This window comes from Pinus tabuliformis, chromosome 3_2 (assembly GCF_031772625.1).
Source record: "Pinus tabuliformis cultivar Carrire ecotype Pingquan chromosome 3_2, CPIR1, whole genome shotgun sequence".
Lineage (NCBI taxonomy): Eukaryota > Viridiplantae > Streptophyta > Pinopsida > Pinales > Pinaceae > Pinus > Pinus tabuliformis.
In genome coordinates this window covers 814,908,532-814,922,965 of record NC_142302.1, presented here as the reverse complement: position 1 = coordinate 814,922,965, position 14,434 = coordinate 814,908,532, and the positions used below count along the sequence as shown (strand labels likewise).

At 32.9% G+C, this 14,434-nt stretch overlaps 1 pseudogene; it reads right to left on the bottom strand.

The window, feature by feature from the left end:
• Nucleotides 1–3,771: 3,771 nt before the first annotated feature.
• LOC149183118 (xyloglucan endotransglucosylase protein 2-like) lies at nucleotides 3,772–5,169 on the bottom strand (annotated as a pseudogene).
• Between the last annotated feature and the right edge of the window lie 9,265 nt (nucleotides 5,170–14,434).

The following is a 14,434-nucleotide window of genomic DNA, read 5'->3' as shown; positions in this document are numbered from 1 at the left end:
TCACCAAAAACAAGAATTAAAGGGGGAGTGTTTCAGTAGATCAGCCATGGCAATGGCGATGATAGAGGAGGACTTTCTGAGTAGCCTACAAATAACAATGTAGGCTCCTTTTGTTGTGTGTCCAACCAAGATTTAAGTCATGTTTCTTGAACTTGATATTGTTAAATTTAATTTATGTTTCTTGATTAGTTTAATATGTTACATGGAAAAGCTCAATGAAAAGTTCTATGAAAATATAGCAAAATAATACATCAAATGAGAAGAAGAAGAAAAAGAGACAATATGCTAACAATCTAATCTGGAAAAACAACAAACGAAAACGTCATTGGAGACTAAGGTATTTTTCGTTAATGAAACAACTTTAACATCCCTATGGGGGTCGAAACTTATGTGGATGATTTTGGAGGAGTTTGTAAATCATGGTATAGTTGCAGGGACCTCACAGCTTTTTGCAGCTTTTTGTAGAGGAATTCCTGATGTTTTTATTCTTTTACGTTTTCTTTAGACACCCTACTTTCCAATAGCCTATTTAAATCTAGACTTCTCTCGAATGTGCACTTAAATTAATTTAAAGTTTATTACAATTTTTAAATTGAAAACTACATTGGGAACGAATTGTTGGAGAGTGATTTGTCGTTGATGCTAGAGCCATGGCAGGATTATGGCATATTGTTTTAGCATTTGATTTCTCAGATTCTTATAATTTATTTCTGAGAATGAATATATATATATATATATATATATATATATATATATATATATATATATATATATTCAATATTAAAAAACATTGTTTTTTAATAAAAATTATTTTTTAAGAAGCAGGGATTGTTTTCTATTATTGTATGTTATAGTTGTGAGAGTGACATACTTTTGTCATAATAGTCAAGATTTAATCTCTACCCTAATGTTGATATTGAGATTGAGGGAATACTTTGATATATATGTTAATATGACATTGCATTTGCACATATTTATATCTAAATATCAAAGGTTTAATCTCTACCTTAATTTTGATGTTTAAGGTTGAGGGAAGTTGTGATAGCTATGTTAATATGGAAATTAAATGTTGTTGTTAGCTTTGACGTTAAGGTTGAGGGAAATTGTGATATTAATGTTAATATGGAAAACAAATAACAACTTAGTTCATCCTAACAACTTCCATGTTCCACACTAGAGACATTTATGAAATCTTCTTATCAACTCCAACATTATCACACTATCATGATTCCATGTCCATAAACTCATCATAGTCTACTATCTTCTCTAACATATATTGATTTAGTGGTCCTCCCCATTCTAGATAGATTCTCTATTTCATCATTTTGGAATGACATTATGGATAGATTCTTTACTTCAACATTTTGGAATGAGATTGAGAGAAATTGTGATATTAATGTTAATATGGAAAACAAATACCAACTTAGTTCATCCTAACAACTTCCATGTTCCACACTAATACATTTATGAAATATTCTTATCAAACTCACAATAGTTCCCATTATGCACCAAATATTGTTAGAGTACCATGCCACCAAACTTATAAAGTATACAATAGTTCCCATTATGTCATTATGCACCAAATATTGTTAAAGTACCATGCCACCAAACCTATAAAGTATGAAAGCATTTTACTTATTTTGTTTTTGAATGCTTAGAAAATACATTTTACTTGTTTTATTTTTGAATGCTTAGAAAATACATTTTACTTGTTTTATTTTTGAATGCCTAGGAAATGCATTTTGCTTGTTTTATTTCTCAATGCTTAGAAAATACATTTTACTTGTTTTATTTTTGAATGCTTAGAAAGTACCTCGATATCTCAGGTTAGAGGTGTGCAATATGATGAAGTCTTGTCATTAGATGATTCCAAATTCTTGTCATTAGATGATTCCAAATTGTTATCAAGTTGATGTCACATCAACTTGAAAACTTACATTTGAAAGTTAATTTCCAAATTAACAAAAAAATTGTCATAAATGATGTCTTATATCACCTTTATCTCACAATACTTATGTATATAGGAGTATTCACAACACACTTAACACACCTAACATATAAATTGTACACACCCAACATACAAATGGTTTGTTATATCTTAGATATATCTATTAAATCAACAAAATATTAAATTATTAATATTAACATTTAAATAAACATGCATATTTACATTAGAAAGCTTACCATTTTGCAAAAAATCAACACTTGTGTAATAATTTTTCATTTAAACAATGACCATTTGGTAATACATTGGAGTAGTCTTAGTAAGACTCAAAATCAAATCTTCGAGTTGTCACATAAAACCATGAGTATATCCAACTACCTACAAGTTAGATATATCAGTAATTTTTTGGTTTAACAAGAGCCGAAATATTGCCAAAAAAAATGGTACCTACTCTTATTTTATCATAACAAGCTGAACATATCTCCTTATAACAATAGAACCAGAGTGGAAAAGAAAATTGCTTATAAGTCTCTTATTCACCCAAATTCTACCAACCTAAGAAAACCCTTATACAATAACAAAAACAAAATTTATAAACTTAAACATTTTAAAATTAAAATTTATTACTACTCAAACAAAATTTTAGAACTCAAGATAATCTAAAACTCATATTTATTAATCCATTTTCACTTATAATTACTATTTTTATTTGAGAAGCCAACATAAGACATTCGAAAACATTTTATTATGAAACGCTCAATGATCCTTTTTATTTTATTTTTAAAAAAAAGCATAAGACATTTGAAAAAAGAAATTACTAAATTACTAAAAACCCCTTAATATTTTTTTTTATACTAGAAATTATCTAATCATTATGAATTATAATAATTATCTTTGATTTTATATACGACTTGACATTTGCCAATATTCAATTAAAAAAATTAATCATTTTTTCAGTATTATAGAAATTATCTAATCATCATGAATTATTGTAATTATCTTTGATTTTATATAAGACTTGACATTTTGTGAATATTCTATTAAAAAAATTAGTAATCCATTTTATTCTTTATTATTTTATTATAAAACTCATTATATAAGAAAGAAATATAAGACATTTCAAAATGTTTTATTACAAAGATTTGAATTTGAATTTTATTCTTTATTATTTTATTCTAAAACCTGATGTATTATCTTGATAGAGATAGTAATTATATCATTTTTTTAATATTTAATATTATATAATATATTTATTTTAAACCCACATCGAGGAAGTTGAAAATATATGAAAAAGGGGTATATTAGTGGGTCTTAAAACCCGTCATTTATTTTGATAAAGATAAGGAAGATTACATTAATTTTTTAGATTCTCTTAAAATATATAAAAATATATATATTTTTTATTTTGATATTGTTTAAAAAAATTAAAACCCATCATATATTTCCATAAAGAATAATTTTTTAATATTCTTAAAAAACATTATATATATTTTGATATTTTGATATTTGCTATAGGAAATCTCTAGAAAGTTTTTTTAAATCATTTTCATTTTATAAAAATTATTTATATTGATAATTTTGTTAAAGATGGTTTTTATCAAATCACTTCTTATTTTGGTGAATGATGAATGAATAATTCCACGATAATTCTGGTGAATGATTGATTGATAATTAATCATTCGTTGGAATAATTTGAAATAAACCCCAAGATCAAACTTCCAATTACTATAACGCGCTTCGAATCCTTTGAAAAGGATTTAAAATGCCTTTAAGAAATACATTAAGAAAAAACAATAAATACATTCGGCAACAACCAGACATGAAAATCAATTTGGAAACCGAAATTTTCAGAGAAATGATTTACCCAAAAGCTCACTGCAACATAACATTTGGGCCTCCCCGGACTAATAATCCGACTTCGGATTATTCAGCCATGGGTAGCATCAAATAATGATAACTGGACTACATATTGTCGCGATCGCGAACACATTCCGGAGGCATTTGCTTGTTTCTGGGCGTCTCAGTTCAGTAATTGTAGTGGTGTAGTGCTTCCTCACCCATTTCAAGTACCGCCATTGGCGCCCACATCCAGTTCTCTGAACTCCTCCTGATCCCACCACCGCCGCCCCTACGTAGCGCACACCGATTGTGGAGCAGAAGCCTCACAGGCATCGACATGGAATTCCCTGTAGGAGGCGATGAATGGCGCTTTGGCCCAGTCGGTTTTCTCCAGACCCCCTCGGGTGGCCCAGTCATCAGAATTCCACAGGATCGAATAGATCTTCATCGGCTGGTTAAATGGGTACCTCACTCCCAGATCCTTGCTGTTCTGGAACACCCGGATTGGTACCTCATCTACCAAAAATTTGCGCCCCAAAAAAAAACATCACACCAAACCATATTAAACCAAAAGAGGTTCATTGTAAAATTACATGCTACATTTGCATTTGGCTCTGGTTCGATAATAAAGAATGGGCTCGAGAATGGGGGCTTACACAATTTGATACATGTTCCAGAGCACAGCATAGGAATGGTAATCCTTGGTGGGGTCGAACCAGAGGTATATTCGATGTTCTCTCTCACCCTTCCTGCCTGTAAATACATTGGTCTGAAGAATGTAGGGTTCCCCGGACTTGTTCCCCAAGAATTCAAAGTCTATCTCATCGTGTTCTGTAGTCTGAGAAGAAAGCTGCCCGCACCAAAAGGAATATAGATACATAAACAGGTAAAAGCAGACTTAGACCCCCCAAAACCCCCAAGATTATTATGAATACTTACATAAAAGGCGGTGACAGTGCCAGCGGAATCGTCAGGAACTAGCGTTATCTGCATACTAAAATGCCCAAATAAATATGTCCCCTTAGACTCGAACCTGGCACCTGCCAACCCATATTTCATCCCACATTGTTATTCCCATAGCTCATAAAAGGATAAAACAACCCAAAAATATGCAGAAACAAATCCAATGTATAATAGCTTACCATACTGTTTGTTGAGGAGAAGCTCGGTCTTTCGACCGCCATGGAATTGTTTGATGTGATCTGAGCCCCAGCTGGCGACATAGTTGTTGTGAAAGGGCACACTCACTGGCTTCCTGGGAGTGGCAGCCATGGCAGCAGAATGGAGTAACAGAATGAGAAACAGAACAAGAAACTGTGTCCTCTTCATGGCTTCCAATGACCTTACTGGGCCCAAAAATGAAGCTGTGCAGAGGAAGGCGAGCCTTATTTCCTAACGAGGATCCTATGTATCTTCCCATTGAACACCAAAGCTGCGAAAACAATTTGTTGAGCAGTGATATAAATTTAGTTTTTCTAATTTAAATATCGAGCGGGAATGTTGAATTTGAAATTCTGTGACGCAGATGGTGCATGGACGGAACGAAATTACAAATTCAAAATTCAAATTTTAAATCCTTTAGCGCCTTTACTAAATTCAAAATAAAACGGAATTTGGAAAACGGTGGTAGACGAGGAAGCCAACGGAGGTTGCAGGAGGAGACGGGACAGGTCTGACAGTGGTCGCAGATACATTGACTACTGGAGCTTTCCGGAGGTAGGGTGATCGAGGTGCCGGAATATGCATGGATATGTATGGCTTTCATGCATATGTAGCATGCCTTTGGATGCACGAATGTCCTGTCACAGGTACTTAGCGCTCATTTATGTTTCTATAGGGTTGGAAATAGAATTGAAAAGTAAACACAAATAAAACAAATGCAAGAAAACCAATCGTTTACTCGAAGCGCCACCATGCTACTGAGACCCTGATGTCACCAAGTTATTTGTTCACACAAGTTAGGCTTCTCTTCTTTCCATGAATCAATCTAAAGGAAAACAAACTTGCAAAGAAAAATAAAGGAAAACGAGGTTTTAGATCATACCTTTAATTCTATGCATATGAAAAAGAAAATAGAAAATCAATTAGAGACAACTAGAATTTGGAGAAACCACACCATAGTGGACACATGGCTCTTCACTCACATCTTACCGTAGACTCTTCGCCCTCTAGTTGCCATGCAACTAAGATCACACAGAAAGCTTGTGAAATCAACTATGCTCTAATCCCTTTAGCATCTCCCCAACAATGACATCAAAAATGTTGGTGGAACTATATGTATTCTAATTCCAACATTTAATTATCAATCTTGGGTTGTAAGACTTAGAGATGCAAGCACATGATATGCAATATTAGAGCCTATTCTAGCCTATGTTAAAAACTAACCCTAGAAATAACTAATCACTAAGGATTATCACTTGTCACTGCACTATGGGACTCTAATGCTTATCAAGTTTTGAACCACATTCTTTTATTAACAATGTTCATGTGGTTTTATATATGTATCTTATTAGGTCTTGAGACTTTGGGGGTTTGAATACTATAGTGATGAAACCCATTAAAGTAAATTGCAGAAAAGTAAATGTTGCAACTATAAGAAAAAGCATACGAGGCAAGTAACGAAACCAAGGCAATAAACGATAAGAAATGCGTTACCAAACTATCAAAGGATAAATGCTAAGAAGGCTTAGAGATATATTGCAGGTTCTTAATTGTTGTAGGAATATTTTACCAATTAGTTGCAAAGCTTCAATCAATTAAAGAATCCTAAACTGCAACTTACATATATTTTTAATACTCTGTTCTAGTACAGAACCTAGTACTAAATTAAGTACAAAAAAGCTGGAATTTGAAATTCTGAATAAGTACTGAATTAAGTATGGAAATTTTGTAAATTGAAATTCGAGATATTAAAACATGTTAAGAAACCAATTTAAATTTGTTTTACTCTTTAAACCTGAGAAAAAATCAATTTGAATATGATCCTAATGCATTCTACTTAACAGATCTGAAAATAAATCAATGGATCTAATACTATGTGAAATACAAATGTAATGAAAAATTGAAAAGAACATTAAATAAAATATGAAATCAAATGGAATTCACTTCTTAAACCAAAAGAGAAGTACTAAACACTAAATTGAAAGCATGAAAGTAAATAGATCTAAGTTTTATCTATCATGAATTCATTGCAAAATAAAACTAAATTACAAGATGCAAGACTAATCTGCAAAACACATGAAACATAGAAACACTTACCCACACTAAAGGTCCCTTCCCAAGAGGTTAGTGCTGCTAAGAAAATCTCGTATCAAGTTAAGAAGATGTACCACAACTCAACAACCATCATTTCTTTATTCACTTCAAAAAACTCTCTTACAAATAAGCTCACTAAGTCTCTCTGAAAACGAATCATTGATCTTCTCTATTACAATAACGAACAAACTCATCTTAAAATAATGAACAACATTATTCATATGTAATTTGAGGCATTATTTATACATAAAATCCATTGAGGAAGGATAAGATCCAATCCCCTAAACTCAGGAAATGAATTTACAATTTTAGAAGAAAATCTCATAATTCTAGTTTTTTTGCAATTTTATACAAATTGGTGTTAAAGAACTAAGCATATCTTCTAGACAATGTTGTATTTTAGGTATATGTTTCTATGGAACCTAACTGGTTGTATTATCAATAATAACCTCTCTTGTACTTTCCTGATTTGATTCCATGGCCTTAGAAATAACGCTAAAAAATGATTGTTTAGATTTTTTCCCAATCTGGGTTTTGCAGAAATTTTATACAAACCTGCTTCGAAGAACCTTTTTTAACTTTGTGACTTTATTGAATTTTTGGAACGGTTTGAGATCCGAGTAATTCACTATATTTTTTAGAAACCCATTTCTTGGATTCTTGATATTCACCACCATAGGTTCGGAAATAGAGGTGGAACATGGCAGTTTCAAAATTGTTACATATTTTTTGTTGTACTTAAATCATGTGCTAGGATCCCATGTGTGATCTAAGTATATTATAAGTTTTTTACCATCATATTAGATCCATGTGGCACCTAATTTACTATGTTAGATAAAATAAAAACATATTTTATAATTTTGAAAATTTTCCCTTCATAAGTGCAGAACTAAGTACTGAATTGTTGAATTGTCAAATTATCAATGAGATTTCCATATTCAAACATGCTTCTTAGCCACATAGTCACATTAGCAAACCATCATTGATAAGACCATGTTAAAAGGACATTTAATCATTAAAAATATAAGAAATCCATCATAATTAACCACATGGTAGAAGAGGTTCATTTAGTGCAAGTTGATGGTATAATGTTGTGAAAAGTATCCTACATGCAGGAATATGGCTCATGAATAATATCTTTATATACTAAATGATATGACATATTTAGGGCCCAACAACTGTCCTTCTGAGGGATGGCAAGTACACAGTATTTGTGTGGAGTTTCTATGTAACACATAAATACCCCCAAATCTATTGATAGCTCAAGATTCTTCCTTTATTATTTGGAGACATTTCAATAAACAAAGTCTCCAAAAATCCTGAAGTTTGTCACATCCGACTTCGTCCCTGAGAAATCCTCCTCTAGTGTAATCATGCCCAGAATCTGATGAGGAATTTGGTTTTGCAAATATACTACTACATTGCAATCCTCAACCCACAAAGGTAGAGATATTCCCTTTTCATGCAACATCACCCTCGCTGCTCCCACAATGCTACAATTATTTCTCTTAGCCACCCAATTCTTTTGTGGGTTGTGGGGTGTTATCAACTCTCCTCGAATGTCTTCTTTTGCACATAAATTTTTAAATTCATTCGACACGTAGTCACCTCTATTATCGCTTCTGAGAGCCTTCACCTTCTTGTTGGTTTTCTTCTCAACTAATGCCTTGAATTCTATGGACTTGGAGAGTGTCTCTTATTTGTTCTGCATGAAAACGATCTAGCACTTGCGTGAGAAGTCATCAATAAAAATGAAAAAGTATTTGTGCTTGATAGTGGAGGTTGTCAAGAAATTTCCACAGACATCAAAGTGGATCATTTCAAGGACTGCATGTGTTTTGTTGTCCCGATCATGGAAAGTGGATTTTGTGTACTTCCCTAAGGTACATCCTTTGCATACACCTTGCTAGTCAGGTGCTCCTTTGGGGAGGCCGGTGGTTATTTGCTACATAATATTCAAGGCACCATGATGAAAATGGCCAAGTATTTTGTGCCAAAGTTCACTGACATCAGAACTCTACACCTTCTCCACCATTATACTTAATGCAACATAGTCTTCCACATCTAGCTTATACAAGTTCTTCACACAAACCCCTATCTTCTTCACCTATATATATATATATATATATATATATATATATATAGTACTTAAAATTAAAAATAAACTCATTATATTTTCTGAAGTGTTAAAAATGTATAACTATTATATTTTTGAAAATTATTTTAATACAAGAAATATATTATTTGATTATCAATCTCGATTATTCTATGATAAAAACTATTCTAATTGGGAAAAAAAAAATTAAAAGTAAAAAATTCAGTTATTTTATGATAAAAACTATAAAAGAAATAATAAAAAATAATAAAATAGGAATGTGTAATTAATTCAAATTTATAATATAAAATTACTATGTTGCTTTAACATATTAATAAAAAAAAAATTTCAATATATATCATAAATAAAAAATTTCATTAATATTAATATGTATTTAAAAAAATATTACTAACAAAAAACATTTTGATGTTTAAAATGCAGTTTATATATAAAATATTTCAATGTTATGCAAAAAGTTTGATACTTTACATATAAAATATTTCAATGTTATGCAAAACCTTTGATACTTTACTATTTACAAAGAAAACTGTGTATTTAAAAAAAAATCCTAAAACATTTCAAATAGTTTTACTATTTTATATTTCATTGTTTTTTTGGGTATGTTTTTTTTTTTTGTCTATTTTGACTAAAACATTGTTGAAATTGAAAATTTAGGTTGTGAAGACTTTTCAAATATACTTTTTTTTGTCAATTTTGACTAAAAATTTGTTGAAACTGCATATTCATATTTAAATTGTGTTGAAACTGCATATTTAAATTGTGTAGACTATACAATAAAGTGTCCAGCGAAAATTAATTACATATTTAAGTTGCTTAAAGTACACAATCCAAGTACCCCAAATAGTTAATATTTGTTTAGTACACAATCCAAGTGCCTAATTTTCAATCATTAACCCAAATAATTGTTTAAAGTACACAATCCAAGTACCCTAAATAGTTATTTAGAGTACACAATCCAAGTACCACAAATAGTTAATCCAAGTACTTAGAGTATACAATCCAAGTACCCCAAATAGTTAATAGTTGTTTAGTACACAATCCAAATGGCTAATTTCCAATCATTAAATCTACTTATACATTCAAAAATACAATTTAAATAATAAAAAAATTAATATATACATACATATGATTTCCATATAAAAAATATTGAAATAATCAAAAATACATAAATAAGGAATAAATTACATTTATACATATGATTTGGAGCTAAAAAAATTCCATCCTTCTCACCGCGGGTAAGATATATATTGGTACTATAACAATATCACCGCGGGTAAGATATATATTGGTACTATAACAATATAACAATTTAAAACAATTTAATCGTATTCCTTATCCAAAAAAATCGATCCTCGGTTAAGATTAAGATATATATATTGGTACATAACAATTTAATCGTATTGCTCGCTGCTTGGTTGGTTAAGATATATATAGGTACTATAAAATTTAATCGTATTCCTTGCTGCTTGTTTTATTGAAAATATTACTCCTTTGCCTCCCTAGCTGCTTGTTTTATTGAAAATATTACTCCTTTGCCTCCCTACTGCTCGTTTTATTGAAAATGTTACTCCTTTGCTTTATTTTATGAATGCTTTTAATGAAATCATTAACCTTCCTAATAAAATATTACTGCATTGCCTCCCTACTGCTCGTTTTATTGAAAATGTTACTCCTTTGCTTTATTTTATGAATGCTTTTATTGAAATCATTAACCTTCATAGTAAAATATTGCTCCTTTGCCTCCCTATTGCTCGTTTTATTGAAAATGTTACTCTGCTTTATTTTATGAATGCTTTTATTGAAATCATTAACATTCATGAAAAAGAAAAACGAACCTACCTATTCAATATATATCTGGAACTTCTTCCCTCTCGATCATTGACCAGATCATAATCAAAACGAGCATTTACCAGATCATAATCAAAATGAAAATGTTACTCCTTTGCTTTATTTTATGAATGCTTTTATTGAAATCATTAACATTCATGAAAAGAAAAACGAACATGCCTATTCAATATATATCTGGAACTTCTTCCCTCTCGATCACTGACCAGATCATAATCAAAACGAGCATTTACCATTTACCAGATCATAATCAAAACGAGCCGCCTTATTCAATATTCAGATATTTGGAACTCCTCTCTTATTCAGATTATTCAATATTCAGAGATTTGGAACTCCTCTCTTATTTAATATTCAGAGGTTTGGAACTCCCCTCTTAATCAACACGATTAATTCAAGAAAATGTGGTATTGATCTATAAAACTATTACCTCATGTCTCGGAGAAAAATAGGTTCTACCTCGTTTTGTTATTGTTTTACAGAAAATATTCACTATTCAGAGCTCATAACTCAAAAGAAAACAGAAACTACCCTTTTTCAATATTAAAAAATCTGGAATACCTTCCTACTGAATCAACCCAGTGAATGCAACATCCTTTTTCAATATTCAAAAATCTGGAATACCTTCCTACTGAATCAACCCAGTGAATGCAACACCCTTTTTCAATATTCAAAAATCTGGAATACCTTCCTACTGAATCAACCCAGTGAATGCAACACCCTTTTTGTATATTCAAAAATCTGGAATTCCTTCCTTCTGAATCAACCCAGTGAATGCAACATGATCAACCTAGTGAATGTAACAAGATCTGACAGTGACCCAATAACAATTTAAGGTCATGGCCAGGTGAAAAATAGGTTCTACCTCTTTTCCTCTAATTCCTGTGTGCTTTACTGAATATTGAAAAAGTCATAAATCATCATGCCACATCATTGTAAACACAAAACCAAGGACTTATATAGGATACCACTATTCGACGAAAATTTTCATCACAGTTTCAATTAACTATCTTCTCATCACATAAAATCATTGTAAACAAAAACTCATCACAATTCAATTAACCCCATTCTCATCACATAAATATTTGTAAGAGAAAATCCATATGGAGATAGACAACCTATTTGTTTTCTGCATGTTACATTAGAAGTCTAAACAACCTTGTCTGAATTCGAAGTCTAAACAACCTTGTCTGAATGCCCGAATGCAGGGAACCTCGCTCTGCTCTTTTCGCACCTGACTCGACTGATATATGAAGTAAGGCATGATGCAATAGAGGCAGAGGCGAAGAGTGGATCAAGAACTATTCGAGAAACACTCACTAATAGTGAACAACAAAACTTTGAGATCAGCATCTCAGATACAGCTCCTTCACTGAAAAGCAGGCCATTAGTTCTGAGAACAGTTTTGCTGCTGCTATTATGATGTGGATCCCAAATAACATTCTTGTTTCCTTCCTGCAATGAAGAATATTTCACTCTGGCCGATGCAAGGTCAGGTGGAACTTGGTCGATGTGAAATGGAACTTTGAAGTTTTGGATATGGAGTCCATCTCATCCGAGAACTGATCCGATGCAGAGACCAAAAACTCCTTGCCAGTCACAAAAATGAGACTGCCCACGAACATGAAATCCCTCATAACGAAATCAAGTGAGAACAGCTGTGAGAAGAATCAAACAGATCTCCTCAATATTTCCTTGAAGCATACACAACTCGGCAGACATCATACTTGAGCTTCTTGGCTCCTAAACTCTTCCAAAATGCTTCTGCAGAGCAGCCATTTGCCTTACTCAACGCAGAACACGCAGCGTCTACACTTTCCCACTTCCCCAGTCCAATTATACGCTTACCGTCCATGGAATCATAGAATGTATAGGAATGCAACCCGTTGCTCTTTGTGAAGTAAGACTTCAATAAAGCGAGACAACAGTAAGATAATTTGTCATGATTTTTACCTCCCGAGTAGATTCTTCGCACACCAACAACGTCTCCTACACGCTTTTGCCCGAACGCTGGCAACCCCAATTTTGTCTCTTCACAGTTCATTTCAAACCACCTTGAGTCCACCATTCGAACAGCCGAGGAAAATCCCTTTGTGAATGCCGCAGCCTGCAACACAAATTATCAATCCATGAAATAAATAGATTTGAATAGAAAGAACACAGAAGATGGAAATGAACTGCAATATTGTTCTGTTTGAGGAATGCCCAGGTTACCTCTGTAAGATTTAACCAAGGATTTCCATCTTCCTGGCCCCTTTTCTCAGCAACAACAGCAGCCTGCGATCAAGAAATTTAGTAAAATCCCATCAAATATTGTTGTGTGACGAGAGAAAGCAAATGTAGTTGAGATAATAAAGAAACAAAACATACCCAATTCTTGCTGATACTTCTGAGGATGTAGATGCTAATATCCGATCTGCTACTACACTTCTCAATGGAGGCGGCCGCAGCCACCATCTGAGCCACAACATCATCAACGTTGCAACCTTCCTGGGGTTTGAATATCGAAAATGAAACCCTTAGACATTGTTCAGAATGCATAATGTCTGCTGCTGCTAATGCCATTTTTCCAACGATTCAGTGATTGTTCAAAAATTGTTGTGGCTGTGTCCGGAAACTTGGTAGTTATAGCCTGTCGGTGATTGTTCGAAAATTTCTATGGCTGTATCCGGAAATGGCAAGAGCTAGAGGAGAAGCTCGGTCTTTCAACCGCCATGGAATTGTTTGATGTGATCTGAGCCCCAGCTGGCGACATAGTTGTTGTGAAAGGGCACACTCACTGGTTTCTTGGGAGTGGCAGCCATGGTAGCAGAATGGAGTAACAGAATGAGAAACAGAACAAGAAACTGTGTCCTCTTCATGGCTTCCAATGACCTTACTGGGCCCGAAAATGAATCTGTGCAAAGTAAGGCGAGCCTTATTTCCTAACGAGGATCCTATGTATCTTCCCATTGAACGCCAAAGCTGCAAAAACAATTTGTTGAGCAATGATATAAATTTAGTTTTTCTAATTTAAATCACGAGCGGGAATGTTGAATTTGAAATTATGTGACGCAGATGGTGCATGGACGGAACGAAATTACAAATTCAAAATTCAAATTTGAATTCCTTTAGAGCCTTTACTAAATTCAAAATAAAACGGAATTTGGAAAATGGTGGTAGACGAGGAAGCCAACGGAGGTTGCAGGAGGAGACGGGACAGGTCTGATAGTGGTCGCAGATACATTGAATACTGGAGCCTGCCGGAGGTAGGGTGATCGAGTTGCTGGAATATGCATGGATATGTATGGCTTTCATGCATATGTAGCATGCCTTCGGATGCACGAATGTCCTGTCACAGGTACTTAGCGCTCATTTATGTTTCTATAGGGTCTGAAATAGGAACTGCCCTACATATGCATGAAAGCCATACATATCCATGCATATTCCAGCAACTC